The following is a 17,061-nucleotide window of genomic DNA, read 5'->3' on the forward strand; positions in this document are numbered from 1 at the left end:
ACAATACGTATAACCCAAATGCAACCCAAACCTTCAATGGCAAAATTGTGAGTCAATCACTCAACTGGAATAAAAAGTACGGATTTAAATCTAGGCCAGAAGATAGTTATTGCGCTACCATGTGCCAAAAAAATCCACTTTGCCCGCGAGAATTGTCATGCCTGAGTGATATGTAGTTTACGTTAGTTGTGAGAGTTGCTTCAATTCCATTGCCTGCCAAGAATAATGATAGCGCTGAAAGCATAAAATACAGAAATGTGCATGTTTGGCGAGCTATGAGAAAAGCAGATCCTTGTGTTTTCTTTTCAAAATTTACTAATTTTATGTCAACTTTTACATATAGCCAATGGCGACAGAGGATGAATGATGCTTCAGGGAAATTGATGAAGATTGAAGAAACAACGAAAAAGAAAAACTCATTATCAGAGGCTAGGACCCAAGAACCCTGGCTACGCAGCATGTTATGATATTTAAGTATATCACGGATTGCTGCTAAATCCATTCCTAGATATTTGTAATGAATGAACCCCCGCCCCCGATACGAGAAAAAGAAAGACTATAGGATGTGAAACATTCACAATGTAATTGCATTGCTTTACATCGCTCTTGGCTGTATTCCAAATGTAGTAAGAGATCAGCGATAAGTCGGATTTTTTTTTGTGTGTGTGTGTTTTTTTTATCGCAAGGGCTACCTATTTCATCATTTATAAAGAGTTAACTTCGTCGTTACACTAGCACCAGACACAAATGCATCAATTTCTATTTCGGTTATTTTACATCACTCTTCTGCCTCTTGAGTTAATCGCGATAATACGGATGAATTATCAATTTATAAAATTGTGACGGGACAAACTCAGTGATACATTCATGCCTGACCAGAGTTCGAATCTGGAACATATGACCTCGCTTCGCTAGAAAGGCTGGCAGAAATGTATCGGAAAAGTGTAGGAGCACCAAGAACCGGTTTCACCCAGCACAGACAATGAAATCATTTACAGCGACTCGCTGTGGCAGTGTTGCTCGTCACCCCCTCCCCCTCACTCGCAGATAGCATAGCCTTCTCAGCACCCACATGCTGATGGAAGAGTGGAACCACAAGCAAAACAACCTGCGCAGACCCACGACTCCTGTGCACCGTACTCCCGCGAGGAGGGGCGGGGGAGAGTGGACCATGCTTCCTTAAGGCCCGAGCTGAAGGGAAGAAGGGAGATCTGCGCGGGTACTTTTCGTCCCAAGGATTTTTTTCGTTGTGGTCGATCTATACTTTTCGTTTCAGGCATATTCCGACTGGAAGGTTTCTGGCACCCCTCCGCCCCCCCCCCCACTTCCCACCATGGTTAATAAATGAGACCCTTGCACTTTCAAAACCCTTATCGCAAGAAAAAGCTGGCATCAATTTTACACCACCATACAATAAGATTTACACGGGAAACATTTCCTAACATATTTTCTTGATTCGGACTAAGGGCAAATTAAAAATAGTCAAAGAATTAAATTACTGAAAATATGGAAAAGCGCGATACCGAAATCTGTAATGAGTGCGAAGGGAAAATCGAGAAAAGGAAAAAAAAATTAAGTATAAAAGTATTCGAATAACCAGATAAAGAGAGAAAGTTATCACGGCTCGAACAATGCAAATGAAAAAAAAACGGGAATACGAATTGAAATATACGACAATCGGAAGTAGGCTGAAGGAAGCAAATTTTAATAAACGTGGAAAGAAAACATAATGAAAGGAGCGCTGGTTCGATTCACGACGGAAGCTCATATTTGTTGTTCGAATCCCACTCTACACTGTATGTCCAGATGCATTTACACTTAAAACAAACTTCGTGGAACTTTTTCCAAATCAGATGTCGCCAAAAATTTAAAAACAAAAAGAATAACTGAAGGAAAAATGCCGAAAGCGTTATTGCAAAATGGAAAAAAAAAAAATCTTCACATATTCGTTCGGAAGTGGTAAAAGAATAATAAAAAACTCAAGCATAAATGTTAATAACACTTGTTATAATTACCAGAGACATTCTCAAAATAAACTTCTTGTCCGTTAAAATCAAATCAAGAGGAAAGCAAGATCTCCACCCGGTTGCGTGAATCTGTGGCTAGATTCAAGAGTTGGAAACACTACGCTTCTCGCGAGCTGCTATTCCTGGCGAAACTAGATGATATTAAATTCCGGGTTGCATAACCGTAAGGGGGGACGTTTCATTCGATTTTGAGTGTACTAGATATATGAGTTGAGGCTGGTGTCCAATTAAAATATTGAGCATATTCCAGGTAACAAGTATTTAAGCATATATTACATTATATTATTGTGTAAGCAAAAGCTCTTATAAGCATTTTTGCCCTAGTTTTAAGTATAGTCAAAACAATATCAAGAGGGGCATATTTTTGACAAGTTTATGGACAACAAACTGAGAGATGTAGCTTTTACACACATGGGCAAATCTGTCTGTTGAGGCTTCTTCTTTTCTACACTAGAATTAAAAATTCTTTAGATTTAAATATGTACACACATGGCCGATTGGGGCATATGGGCATCTTGACATTGTTTTAAGTGTAGGCAAATCTGTCTATTGAGGGTTCTTCTTTTCTACACTAGGATTCAAGATTCTTGGGATTGAGAGCATATCACACTTGAAGAAATGGGGAATAAGAGCATCTTGGCATAGTTTTAAGTGTAGGCAAATCGGGCTGTTTAATCATATGAGCTCTTCTTTTCTACGCTATAAGTGCGCTCATTATAGCATCAATTATACTACTTAAATCACTCGAAACAACATAAAAAACTTATATCCGGAAAAAATTATCAATATATGCAGTAGATAAAAAGAGGCATTTTGCCAAACTTCCGGGCTCTACTGACCACCTATTTACAGGAACACCAGCATGAGAACAAATCACAGACCTCACTACTAAAAATAGACTGACTCTTTGTTGTGAAATGTTGATTGTTCTAACACAACAAATTTAAAGGAAACAAAATTTCTTTAAAGGTGATTTTTTTTTACCAATACTTGTACTTCGGTAAAACATCGAGGAGGAAACTTGGTTACTGAAATTTGCAAATACTTTATTCTATATTACACTAATACTATGGAATATTTACCCACAGTGTTAGAATTCAGGCACCAGTCCCCTCTCCTCAGTACTCAGGAGTCAGCTCTTTTCTTTTTACTTTCAAATATGATCTAAGAAAGCCATGAATCCAACTAAAATACAGTAAAGTTACACATTTTGAAATATGATCTTGAAACATTAATTTATTAATTGTATTGGATCAAAAGTAATTCATTCTTGCTCGAGAGTGGCCTTCTCCAAGAAGGCTCAACTGATTCATTGGTTGATTTGGTGTTCTAAGTCCGCTTCATGCACAGTAAGGCTAATCGGGTCTGGACCTGCAGTTAAAGTGGGATCCGAGCCACTATGTGCCTCCACCGGGTATCAAACCCCGGACCCCTTGATTACCAGGCGATGACGCTACCACTGCACCACCGGGGAGGCCCAAGGCTCAACTGATAACAACATGAAAAACTATGCAATAATTCAAATATATGGCCGACTCTACCATATCGCCATATTCAGCTAGCAACAGTAAAAAATATAAAGGCATGTTTATTTTTATGATGTAATGTTACACGTGATACAGAAAACACACAAACATTAAAAAATGCATACTGTGCTCGTTTTTGTTTAAAAAAAGGTAATGAAAATTGCCATAAGCGAACTAAATATATTTAAAAAAAACAATACGCCATCAATCCAAGGTTCACCTATATTTTCAAGATGAAAGACCCAAGGAAAAAGGTGCGCCTAGAATTCGAAGGAATGCGGTATTTAAATTTCATAATATGCCACGTCTCTTCGTCTAATGCCCCACGTTGTGAGCACCACTTATGTGCAACCTCGCTTGGGTGCAATCCTTTATATTTAAGCTACGGCTAGTATCTACAGGATTGGGTTCTTTTTTGGAAAGTAAACCAGACAGTGAGCCTTCCAATGGAGACAGTTAATAAATTATATTATATCTTCATTTTTACATGGATATTATAGTTGAAAACACGTGAGAATATATTAATATAGATGTAGTTGGACTTTTACATAAATTCCAATTGCTATATACTTGATTCAAATTCCAGTTCTTATTCCATTGCTTCACTTTCACATTTGGTCGATTTTCCCACCTATATTCACGGATGTGGGCTTCCTTCTGCATCTGGACTTGGACATCCTTCTGGATCCAGTCTTGGACTTCCTTCTCGGACTTATCTTCTTATGTCACGAATCTTTTGCTTTATTAATTGCCCTATTCGAGTCGACTGAGTCCCAGAAAGTTTTGCCTTTTATTTTCCAAATACTAATATCAAGTCCAATCTAGTAACCCGCCTCGGGATGTCGATTAGAACGAGCCACCAACTATACTGTTCTCGACCACAAGTGCAAACTTGATGCTGCGGTTGACAAAGCGCTCCCAAGTCGGTGCCGGCGCAGCGATCATGAAGCGCAGCCAAAAGTGCTGTGGGTCGCTACTTATGTAATCAAAAATTCCTCTAAAGAGATCGTAGTAAGCCAACAGATCAGAGATCTGGGAGACAATTTATTTTTATTTTTTTCCCCTTGTTAGCCAAGCTAGCTACCTGTTAGAGGGTTAAGCCCTCTGGGGGAAGTGATATTTAGCGAATTTGTGTTTTAAAATACGATTGTTGGTCTATGTGTATTTTGAATAAAACGTGGTTGAGTAAAACAAATAAATAAAACTGTGCATCGTAAGTTAATTTGTAATTTTATATATTTGAGTCAGGAAAAATATTAAGCCTGTCAGGTTTGAAGACAGGGTCGTAAGGAATATTAGGCGAGTGTGTGGTGTATATATGCGGAATATGTGCATCAACATTATATATCTCGAAGCGGTCTCTATCAGGATGATTTGGAGGTAAGGTATTAAGATAAAGCGTGAGGAGAAGTGATAACGGAGTATGGTAATAACGGGGTGGAGTGTCGTGAAGAGCATCATAATAGGCCGTATTCTGCAGTAATGGATGTTCCTGTGCGACCCTTGAGGTTATGTAGCGGATGTGAAGTGTTTCTAGATGGAACAGGATGTGTGGAAAAGTCATCCTGGCATACAATATCTGGTGGGGCTGGGTAAGGATATCCTATACGCAGTGCGAAGAGCATGTCTTTCTAGTATTTGAAGTTTTTCGTAGAAGGATGGTGCTGCAGATGTCCAGGCTGTGAAACCATACGTAAGAATTGGACGGAGCATAGCTTTGTATGTCAGTTCAGCCTTCAAGCCCCAGGTTGTCCCACACACTCGTTTCATTAGGTTTAGTCTTATTTTGGCTTTACTGGTTAAAATGTCAAGGTGTTGATCGAAAATAACACCGAGGTACGTTAATGTTTTGGAAGATCTTATTATGGAGTTTTGAACCTTGATAGTTAGCAAATCTGGATTTCTATGGACCCGTGAACGACAACCCTTTGGCAGGAATACTATTGCTCTCGTCTTGCTACAATTTATTTGGAGTTTCTAACGGCGGCACCAGGAAACGAAGACATCGACTGTTCTTTGTAGGTGCTGATTCAGTTGATGGATTGTTCGCCCTAACGCCAGAAAACCTGTATCGTCAGCATATTGGAATGTATGAACATCAGGGGGCAAGGTAAATCTGCCACATACAGTAAATATAACAACAGTGAGAGTACTGAACCTTGTGGGACTCCCGAGTGCAGAAATATTGGGTGTGATAAGCTATTTGTTGATAGATTCATAAGATTTTCGATTTGATATGAAGTTATAAATCAAACGAATATAACAGGAAGGTAACAGAAATTTGGTTAGTTTATAGATAAGGCCTGGATGCCACACATCAAATGCCTCTTCCAGGTCGAATAATAATAAGCAGGATGGTTTTAAGGCATTGGCATTGTATTGATTGGTAATCATAGTAGTAAGCCGAAGGAGTTGATCGTTAATACAAAAGGAAGGTCTAAATCCTGCTTGTTGGAGAGAAGTAAGTTTTTTGTAGTCAAGTGTGCATGGAGTCTCTTTACCAGAATCTTTTCGAGAATTTTACTGAACACAGATGTAAGTTGTATTGGTCGATAGGAATTTATCGATTGAGGGGATTTGTTGGGTTTGAGAAACATCAAGGTTTTAGATGCTTTCCATGCTATAGGAAAAAACCCAGTGCGAAGGATGAATGTGTATATCCCTGCCAAGATGGTAAGGAGAGCAATGGGGCATTCTTTAATAAGTCTGTAAGAAAGAGAATCGAATCCAGGGGCAGTATTTCGTCTGTGTTGTAGCGTCAATTGTATATCTCCGACGCTGATGGGGTTGGTTAATATATTATCGTCTGGTAGAGTGTGAGTATTTGCAGGTTTTAAATCATCATCATTGAAATTAAAGGAATCCACCGGGTGACGGCGTATTGGTGGTTCTGGAGAAATCGGAGTGAATATGTCTTGCAGATTGCCAGCGAATGCGTCAGCTTTTTCTTCATCAGTTTGCAGAGGTGTTTCTTGAAGAAATACAGGGTATGAGGTGGATGATTTTTTCCCAGTTAGACCTTTGAGTCTATATCAGAATTGGGTTGTATGTGAAGATTTATTTAGCTGGTTGCAAGCATGAGTCCAGTTTAACCTTTTGTAAGCAACGATGTAATTGTGCACAGTGCGCTATAATTGACGATGGTGTCGCAGGGAATGAAGGTTACCGGTTCGAATATAGTCCCTGTACAGCTGACGGGAACGAGTTATCATGGTTAGATATCGAGGAGGAAGATTTTGTTTGTTGGGAAGAACTTTAGTCCGTGGCACATGCAGAGAAGTTGCGGTTTGTATCTCTTGAGTAATCCGATCGACCACAGTAGTAAGGTCTCCTTCTGTGGTAGGGATCCGATGTCGCTTCTTGGATGTGATCTCTGTAGGCTGGCCAATTCGCTTTATCGTAATGGAGAACATATCGAGAGCGTGATGGACCAGTGGTTACATTGTTTCTACAGCGAAGTGTAAGTTTTATTGGCAGATGGTCACTACCTATTGTACCAAGAACTTTAATAGTGCATTTCTGTGCGAGATTTGCAGAAGTGATAACAATATCTGGAGTTGACTGAGAGATGGGTCTTGTTATCTCTAGGATATGATGTTTTATTCGTACAATTTATATTGGTATTTTTACTTCTTCAAATTTCTTACATATTCACATATGAGTACGTTGTTAATTTCACAAGTATCTTTACTAATTATTCATCTTTATATCTTTTCTTTTTTCAATACATTGTATTTTATTATTGTTCATCTTTCTAATTTACTTTTACGCCTAAATACACTATCATTTGTCAATAATACAACAATCTTCTGTCTTGCGCATCTTGTGCTGCCATCTCTGTTTAACATTTGTAACTATTTACACGTATTAGACCCATTGGGTACGTAACAAATACCTTTGCTGACGTATGCCTGAAGATTTTGTATCTATGTACTTTGAGATGTAAATTTTAAAGAACGAATCGGGGCAACTGATCTCGCCCAGGCCCCGCAATATGCTACCATGCCAAGGATAACAGTGCAATTGTAGGTTCCGTGAGGTACCCGACTCTGAAATTCGTCCCTCCAAACAGCAATCTCTGGATCCGCCACTGGTGTCAGGCTGGTGCAAGGAAATGACGTTCAACCAAGTAGACGAAAAAAGCAGTGTTCAAGGTCAGAAGGCCCGACCCTGTGGCCGAGTGGTTAGCACATCGCGCTGCGACGCCAAGGGTCCCGGGTTCGAATCCTGGTCGGGCTTGGTTGTTTGTGAATGTCCATTCATCAATTTCATCATTTCATCAATAATCCCCATCTTCGCAAATTAGCCAAGAGGCACAAATCGCGAAGTAAAATAAACTAAATCAAATCAAAATCAAGTTCAGAAGATTCAACAGCCTGTCTGCTGCTTCAAACATTCATTGGATTAGTTAGCACGCACCACACGTTACACCGCTCCAGAACGTAGTGCACACGGTGCAGACACCAAATACACAAGTTGGAATCAAATCGACGAAGTAGACGAGTCGGTGTTGCACCATGTAACCAACTAGACGCGCGGGTGCAGAGAGAGTCAAAAAGTGCTGAGAACTATACTCTGTCCGAGCTAACTGTAGAGCAGGCAAACGAGAACAACTCTCTGCGCAAGTAGTGACGCGAGACGACTCCGCCAATGAAGACCCGAGAGAGACGGAATTGCATTGAGTGGTGGAAAGCGACTGCCTTCCCAGCAGCGTGTACTGCTTCACTCTGGCCAATAGAGTTCCCTCGCTTCTCTGACGCTATGCGCCGCCTTGCTCCACAGTTAGCTGAGACAGGGTTTAGACGAAATTAATGAACACACGTGCGCACATGTAAACAGTGTGATGTCATGTAATATTTACCATTATTAGAGTTGACGAGCTGTATCTTTGCGGGTGGCTTTGGCTACTCCGCGCAGAGTGTGAGAGAGAAACCTTTATGTAGTTGCCACCTACTCGCCCTTTGGGTGATCGACAGCAAGGACAGAACGCAAGGATAATGACGCGCAGCCGCTAGCTCCTCCCCCTTGCTACTGCGCAGCCGGTATAAACATACTTTGCTCAAACCATAATGCATATGGGCGCGGGTGCTTTTTAAAATAATCAGCTATCCTTAGTCACAAGTGGCTTAAAGCTGCGCAAAATTACAAGAAATGCAAATGCCACGAAGCATATCTGATCAACCCGCTATAATTGTGGAAGAGCAAGTCTCGAACCAGGGAACTTCGGTGGCGGCAAAAAGTCAGGTTTATGATAATCATGACTCTGAGGCCCGTTTTAGACGAGAGCATTGTAGACGGTAGGGTGCAAGCGACGCACGAAGCTTGCCTAATGCACACGTAAGTTCGACGTCAAACGTCCAGCGCGACAGGGAGATCATGCACCTCGCTGCTACATAAGCACGAGAACAATTACGTGGGGTGTCTCTTGTCATAGATCTCTTGTAAAGTTTAAGCCTAAGCTATTGGGCTGCTGATCCTGGAAGACGCTGTGATCGAGGAAGCGTCGCCAGATTAGGCGAGGTGAGTGAGCGACGGTGTGCCTTCCGTTTACAATCCTTAACTCCAGAGTTACATCAATAAATCTAATCTGGAGACAGTACGGCAATTGTAATTACTGTTTCTCTTATCCCGGCACGGTCTCTACTCTCCCAGAGGATACGTTGTTAGTAGAACTACGGGATGCGACGATCCAGCTTCGTTTTGTCCTATAGAGGACGGCGTTCCCTCTGGAACAGCTGAGACTAAAGCATTTTTCTCAACATTTATGCCATGTCCAAATTGCTACCGTGTAAACCGATAAATCTTATGGCATTTCAGATGCCATGGCATACGAGGGTTGCTATTTATGTATCCGGAATAACAAACAAAAAAAATATGTATAATTGAAAATGGTTTTATTGTTTTTCAAAATATTCTCCATGATGATCGATGCACTTTTCCATACGTTTGAACCAATTCTCATAGCACTTTGTCCATTCCGATTGAGGTATCTCGAAAACATGCATTTTGAACGCATCAATCTTTTCTTCTGGCGTTGAAAATCGTTGACCACGTAGCTTATTCTTCACGTTCGGGAACAAAAAGAAATCATTGGGTGCTAAATCAGGGCTATATGGCGGATGACCCATCAATTCAATAATTTCACCGGTCGAATACTGAGTTATTTGGACCGATGTGTGACAACTCGCATTGTCATGGTGAAGAATGACCCTGCGTCTCTGGTTGTTTTTTCTGATTTCCCAAAGACTTCTGGCAAAAAAATGGTTGTGTACCATTCAGAATTGACGGTTCTACGATTCTCTAGTGGCACTGTAGCCACATGTCCATTTTCCCCTAAAAAACAGGCGACCATTTGCTTCGAAGTGCTTCTTGCACGAACAACTTTTGTTGGGTTTGGCTCATCTTGGAACACCCACACCGTCGACTGCTGTTTGCTTTCGGGCTCATATGCATAGATCCAAGATTTTTCACCTGTGTAGATGTTATACACGGCTTTTGAAGCACCACGATTGTATTTTGCGAGTATTTGTTTGCATCAATCGATACGAGCCTTTTTTTGAGCGATTGTCAAATTATGCGGACAAAAATTCTTCACGGCAAAATGTGCATGCAATATCTTATGTATGCTAGTCATACTAATGCCCAGGGATGCCTCAATCTCACAATATGTCACATGACGATCTTGCATTATCAGTTCTCGCACAGCATCAATGTTTTCTGGCACAACAACCGATTTTGGAAGGCCTTTCTTTAGTTTCATCCGTGAGCGAATGACTGCCACGATTGAATTCACTAAACCAGTGATATACAGTGCTTTTAGATGGTGCTTCATCGTCAAAAGTCGAAGTGAGTTGATCGATGCACTGTTGTTGAGATAATCCACGTCGAAAGTCGTAGAAAATCATGGCTCAAAAATGTTCTCGAGTTAATTCTATTGTTGGCCTCCGATGAAATTTTCAAGTCCCTGTAACGAACAAAAATAGCATCCATAAGCACAACGTTCTGGGTACATATACCATAGAAATGTCCAACTTTACGATGGATATACAGTGCGTCCATTTCGATCTGCAGCCGAGAGATCGGGAGAAAGTGGCGGGCGGCGCTGACGGAGATGCCGACATTTGAGGCCTGTAATGCCCGCTTATTTTTGTGGACATCTTGCAAAACGAGCACTAACCTGTGTTATAACACGCAAAAGTTCTTCTGTAATTCTTCCAAGTTCCACCCTTATATACACAAATAAATACGCTTTAGAAATTATATTAAGAGCCACAGATAATACTCTGTAAAACATTTTAATCATAGTTTTGACCAGTAACGTCCTGCTTAAGTTTATATCCTTGAAAGAGTTTTGTGTCGATGGGGATCGTTTGGAGGTTTCGAATGTGCAACACTGTATCAAGATTACGCTGCAGACGAACCGTTAAAAGCTAATGGTGTTCGTGAGCTTCCTTGCAATCCGAAATCTCCTAGCTCAAGTTTTTAGTTCCTTCGCGACTACAGAGCTGTGAATATAGTGGCAGGCAGATGTAAACCAAGAGCGTGTTAATTTCGTACTGTGCGTAAGAGTGTTATTCTTGGTTACTTGCCGTTACTTGTTTGTGTTATTGCAGTGTGTATGTGTGTTGTGTCAGTCAGACGATTGGAATGCCAGCCGCAAGGTTCACGTTAGAACAAAGAATTTTTATGTATGACACTTACGTGAAAACAGACTCGTGTCGAGACGTGTGTAGGCAATTTGTACAGAAATTCCTAGGCGTTTCACCTCCACATAGAGATACGGTTAGACGTCTTGTCCTTAAATTACGAGAAACTTGATCGTTAAATTTTAAAACACCTAAGCAAAAACGACGGATTCTAACCGAAGTAAAACTCGATGAAATTGGTGCAGCGTTAGAACGTTCTCCAAACAAACCTCTACGCCGTGTTTCACAGGAGATGGGCGTGTCAAAATCATCAGCACATACAGCCACTAAGCTACTAAACTTAAAACCGTACAGAGTTTCTATAGTGCAAGAATTACGGCCCCCTGACAACGTAAGTAGAGTAAATTTCTGTAATTGGGTTTTGCAGAATATTGTAGATGGTATTGTTGATCCACAGTTAATATTTTTTTTCGGATGAGGCATGGTTTCACTTGCGTGGTCATGTTTGTTCACAGAACAATAGATACTGGAGCACTGAAAATCCCCGAATAATACACGAAGTTCCGTTACACGATGCAAAAATTGGTGTGTGGTGTGCTGTAAGTGCCAAAAGAATAATAGGGCCTATATTTTTTGAAGACACAATAAATTCAGAGAGGTACCGCACACAAATACTCGCGCCGTTTTTTCAGTTGTTATCAGATAATGAGAGACAATATGGGTATTTTCAACAAGATTCGGCCACAGCCCATACCGCCGCTGATTCTTTGGACGCTATAAGGGAGGTATTTGATGACAGAATAATTTCAAGAGGTTTATGGCCTTCACGTTCGCCAGATCTTACCGTATGTGACTATTATTTGTGGTGAACCTTGAAAAATAGAGTCTACCGAAATAACCCTCATAGCATCGACGAACTAAAAGACAATATAAGGGCAGAACTAGGAAGAATTACGGAAGAAGAACTTTTGCGTGTGAATCAAAATTTCATCAAACGATGCCAGGAATGTGTGAATGTAGGTGGACATTACTTTGAACAACTCTTATAACACAGGTTAGTGCTAGTTTTGCAATATTTATATAAATGTCTGCATATGTCCATAAAAATATGCGGGCATTACAGGCCGCAAATGTCGGCACCTCCGTCAGCGCCGCCCGCCACGTTTCTCCCGATCTCTCGGCTGCAGATCGAAATGGACGCACGTAGTATTAGATGTTACCTAGCAACATTAGTGTTGCCAGTTCCGGATACATAAATAGCAACCTATGTATTTCATTGCATTTATCAGGGATATAATCGATCCTATTTCCGTAGCATAGCCAATCAGAAGCGACCCCTAGGTCACGTGTGCAGATGTAATGGCGGCCGAGTGAGATGTAAACAATGTATCACTTCACATTTTTAAAAGTCGATAATTATCATACCTAGAGGAATAATGTTTCCTAAAGGGTGTCTCAAAGATATGGGACATTTTGAAATGGAAAGTAAAATAAGAAGATGGACTTCGAAGCAAGTGTATTCATGGAGATGCAATTAATTGTAAACATGTTATTCATTCACAAGATGGCTTTCATGTTTTGAAGATGACGTCCGGAAGATGGCTACCGTTTGTGCGTACACATTACTGAAGTCGTCGGGGGAACATCGTGCATTGCTTGATGTAACATGTCTACAGGAATCTGGTTGATTTCCTCACGGATTCATGTTTTCAGTTCTGAAATTGTTGTCAGTCGATGTTCATACGCCTTTGTCTTTAGGTAGCCCCCACCCCACAAAAAATAATAATAGAAGTTGTTAATGTTGCCGAAATTCTCGACGTGTACCATTACACTGCTCCATGATAAATGAATGGCATGGCACTTACTTCACGTTTTGTACGTTACGTGGCGCCACAGTCCTCGCAGTGTTGCCAAGTTACGATTTAAAAAAATCCCATATTTTTTAGACACACTTTACATTTCATTCGCCCACATATAAATGTAGACTCACTTCTGAATGAATCTGGATGAAGAATCGTTGGAGTGAAAACTGATTTTCTCTTAAGATTAAGGGCAGGGACGGCGCCAGAAATTTTCGACTGGGTGGGCAGAAGCGCCATATTGTTAGATTAGGGTGAGCAGTATAAATATAAGACCATATATACGTAGTATATATGTGTATGTAAGAAGTAATGTATCCCCCTCTCTCTTACACTCCCGATTCTCCTCTTACTTCTTTTCCCCTTCCTTATCCTGTTTTCCTTTTTATTCTTTTCTAATCTATCCTCCCATCTTGTTCCATTTCCTTTCGCTTTGTCTCTGATGTTCACAATTATTTCAAGGAAGTATTTAGCATGTGCAGCCATACATTCTAACCACATTATTTCATGCATGTTAATACAGTGAAATAAATGCGAATTAGGTTTAAGCTTGTGTTGCAAATACAAGGCACATACTTGATTTTATGTATTCGGCTACAGTGATAGATTGATTTGATTGGTCGATTGATTTGCTTTATTTTACTTCGCTTTTTGTTCCACTTTTGGCTAATTTGCGAAGATGGGTATGAGTGATGACATTGATGAATGGACACTCACAAACATCCAGCCCAGGCCGGGATTCGAACCCAGGACCCCTGGCGTCGTAGTGCGATGTGCTAACAACTCCGCCACGGGAGCCGGAGCGACAGTGATAGAAAGTGCGATGGTAGACAATCGTTAAGTTTCTCGTAATTAAAGACATGTTCCTGAGCAGAGTATTTTCATTGTATGAGTTTTTGACTGGAAGAGTTTTCTTACTCCTTTGGGGATCACTTTTCTTAGCGTACAAGGTTTGCACAACTGACAAATCTATCTGAATGTTTGTAGTAGCGGCGATTGGGTGCCAACATTTAAAGGGCAAGGAAAATATACTTTTCCTTGGTAGAAAAGGCTTAGCATAAAGAGGCCATAGGGCGGGGGAAAAAAGTGGCAAAATGTGGTGGGGGAACTGCATCCTCCACTTCCCGCTCCTCTAAATCGCCGCCACTGCATGTTTGGATTAAAATGAACGTCTTATTAGGAATGTTTTAAAACACACACGGAAAACCAATTCTTTGTTCATTTTCCATGAAGTATTCCTAGGCTAATGAAAGGCTATTTTGACAAAATATCACTCACAAGTAATAAACAAGTAAGATTGAAAAATCTGTTCAGAATTGAAGAAATTATTAGCTAAGTTGCTATTCGTTTTCTGAACTCTCATGTTACTAATGCGGGAGAAGCAACACACGTATGGTTACATGAACATATTTTTTGAGGTAACAAAATGATTTAGGACCCAAGGAATTCATCCAAGTTGATCACCGTAACAGTAATAATTCATCTATTTTTTATAGATGACTTGGGTTGTATGGCGTGACCATTTCGAACACACTAGAATGTCAACCTGTGCAGCATACCCTGGAAACTTTATTCTTTCAGGGCAACTAGTCTCTGGAGCCTGGAACTACTGGCAAAGTAATAATTTATGAGGGTTTATATTTTGAGTGTCAGAATGTATTTGTTTTCGCCCCTTCGTTACTTTCATCTAATCACAATTGAAATGACTTAAAATAAAACAAATCAACCACGACTTACCCTTCCAAAAATGGAGTTTCATTAGCTCGTACCTCTTGGAAAGTTGAGGTGGTAGTTTCAATTACACAGCGTTTCATTAGTGGATCAAGGCAGCTAATTCCGTGAACAATGACGTTGTTTTCCGAAAGTCTCAATTTGTCTCAGGCAATCACCCTCTTAAAATGGACGCATCTTCTGTGATGATAAAATGACACGTTTGGTGCGAGTTCTTTCTGTATATTTTTTTCCCCAATGGATAGACGTCATGTGTTGGACTCCCCCTCTTCTGGTGGAAGCACAATGCACACTGGTTCGGACTACACATTAAACTGTAGGTTTAGTCCCGATTAGCCCATCTGAGCATAAAAGTGGGCTTAAAATCAATCTAACAAAATCGTCTTCTGGATACTTCGTGACATAATTTTTTTTCTTTACTTCAGCTGCATCTACAGATTCTGTTTACATTTTCGGCTGATTCGTGTTGCAAAATTTGTGTGTCGAAAGAGGATTTCTAAAAATGATAAGCCAGTCATTAGCAATTGAATAATTCTGTAGCTTTTTCCATACATAACTGGTTCATTAAAGTGTATTCACTTCGGTATTGTAGTGATTATTGTGATTCGTTCTTATTAGTAGAACTAATATAAAGTTGATATTTCGCATACCATATTGATATTTGAAGATGACAGGTATATACAAATTGTAATGCAATATAAAAAAAGGACACTTCTGGAATTTCAATGCAGAGCTAATTTAAACTGTACTATACTCTCTAGCATACTTAAACCCGAAGGTTTATCGCTGCAGAAACACAAGCCTTCCATCTGTTTCTATCCGGGGCAAGATCAATCCAATCTTTCCTATCCTTACCGAATTCTTTTAGAGCCATCTCAACGTTATCCCTCCATCTTTGTCTTGGCCTTCCTACTGGCCTCTTACCATCAGGTTTCCCAACAGAATCCTGTAAACTATTCTTTCCTCTGCCATTCGTGTCACATGGCCTGTCCATCTAAGTCTTCTTGATTAAATTATTTTAATAATAATAATAATAATAATTAAAAAGTCGAAATAATTTATTGTGTTGCTGGAGAAGTAACGCTTAGATGATATTTTTATTTGTTTATTTGGAGATTATTTTAACCATCTCCAGGCTGGGATTTATATACGTATGTGGTGGCCCTGAGTTTACAGCACCAAGACCTCACTCCAATCCCCTGTACACAGTTTCAGTTACAACTTCTTGCCAAGTTACATGGTGTGGTTTGTTATTATATTTTTACCACATCCGAAGTACCTATTTTTTTCATTATGTGGTACTTTTCAAAGCAGTCTTTCCCAGTGAAGGCTCGGAGCTGCAGTCCTCAAGTTTACCCTAAATTCTGATCTAATCTTGATCATACCCTGCATAATTTTGAGCCTCCTAAGCCTACTAGCTGCTTTTAATCATGGAAGTATTCATTTGATCACAGTTTTTGTTTCAATAGCTCTAGTAATTACTTTCACTTTCTAATGAGAAAATTGGCTTTATATAAGATGATATGTGAACATTTCTAGCAAAGATAATATTCGCAAGTAAAATGTACATGTTATGAACACCAGAATACACTTATTTATTGAATCATTCATATATATCCAAGTATATGTACTTATTGAATTCGATTGGGTGGGCAATCGGGTGGGCACAGGAATTTTTGGGTGGGCGCTTGCCCACCCGTGCCCACCCTGCCGCCGTCCCTGATTAAGGGTAAACTCGTACAGCTTTTCCGCAGCTGTCTCATCCTAATCTTTAGTCGTTGGAGTCGGTCTCTTCAGATAATCGCTGATAGGGTTACTTCAGCTTGCACTTGATTTATGTAGATTATATGGGCGGCTGTTTTAATGTTTAATTACTTCATGCAAATCACCACTTGCAAGACCAAAATTTGCAGCACATTATTTCATACCGTACATCATTCCCAGAGATTGTTTCCCTAAGGAAAGGGGGTTGTAAGGTGTGTCATTTTCTGAAGGCACCCAAATGTGAACATCTTATTCACGTAGTACAAGCTGAACGACTAACGAGGCTCTGGCGCCAGGATAATCCTTTGTAGAAATTGTGTTCTGTCGTCCATGTGATCTAATCGTGTCACCATTCATCCCCATGGTGGTGATTAGCCTAAAATGGCAGGAAAGCAAAGTAAAATAACTCAATTCAATCAATCAATCTTAAGGTCAGGGTATATCTTAATTGAAGATACACTTTCGCTTTGGTATTTTGAAGAGTGTCTACTTTAGTTAAACCATGCAT

This window comes from Lepisma saccharinum, chromosome 10 (assembly GCF_977018435.1).
Source record: "Lepisma saccharinum chromosome 10, izLepSacc3.1, whole genome shotgun sequence".
In the NCBI taxonomy this organism is placed as follows: domain Eukaryota; kingdom Metazoa; phylum Arthropoda; class Insecta; order Zygentoma; family Lepismatidae; genus Lepisma; species Lepisma saccharinum.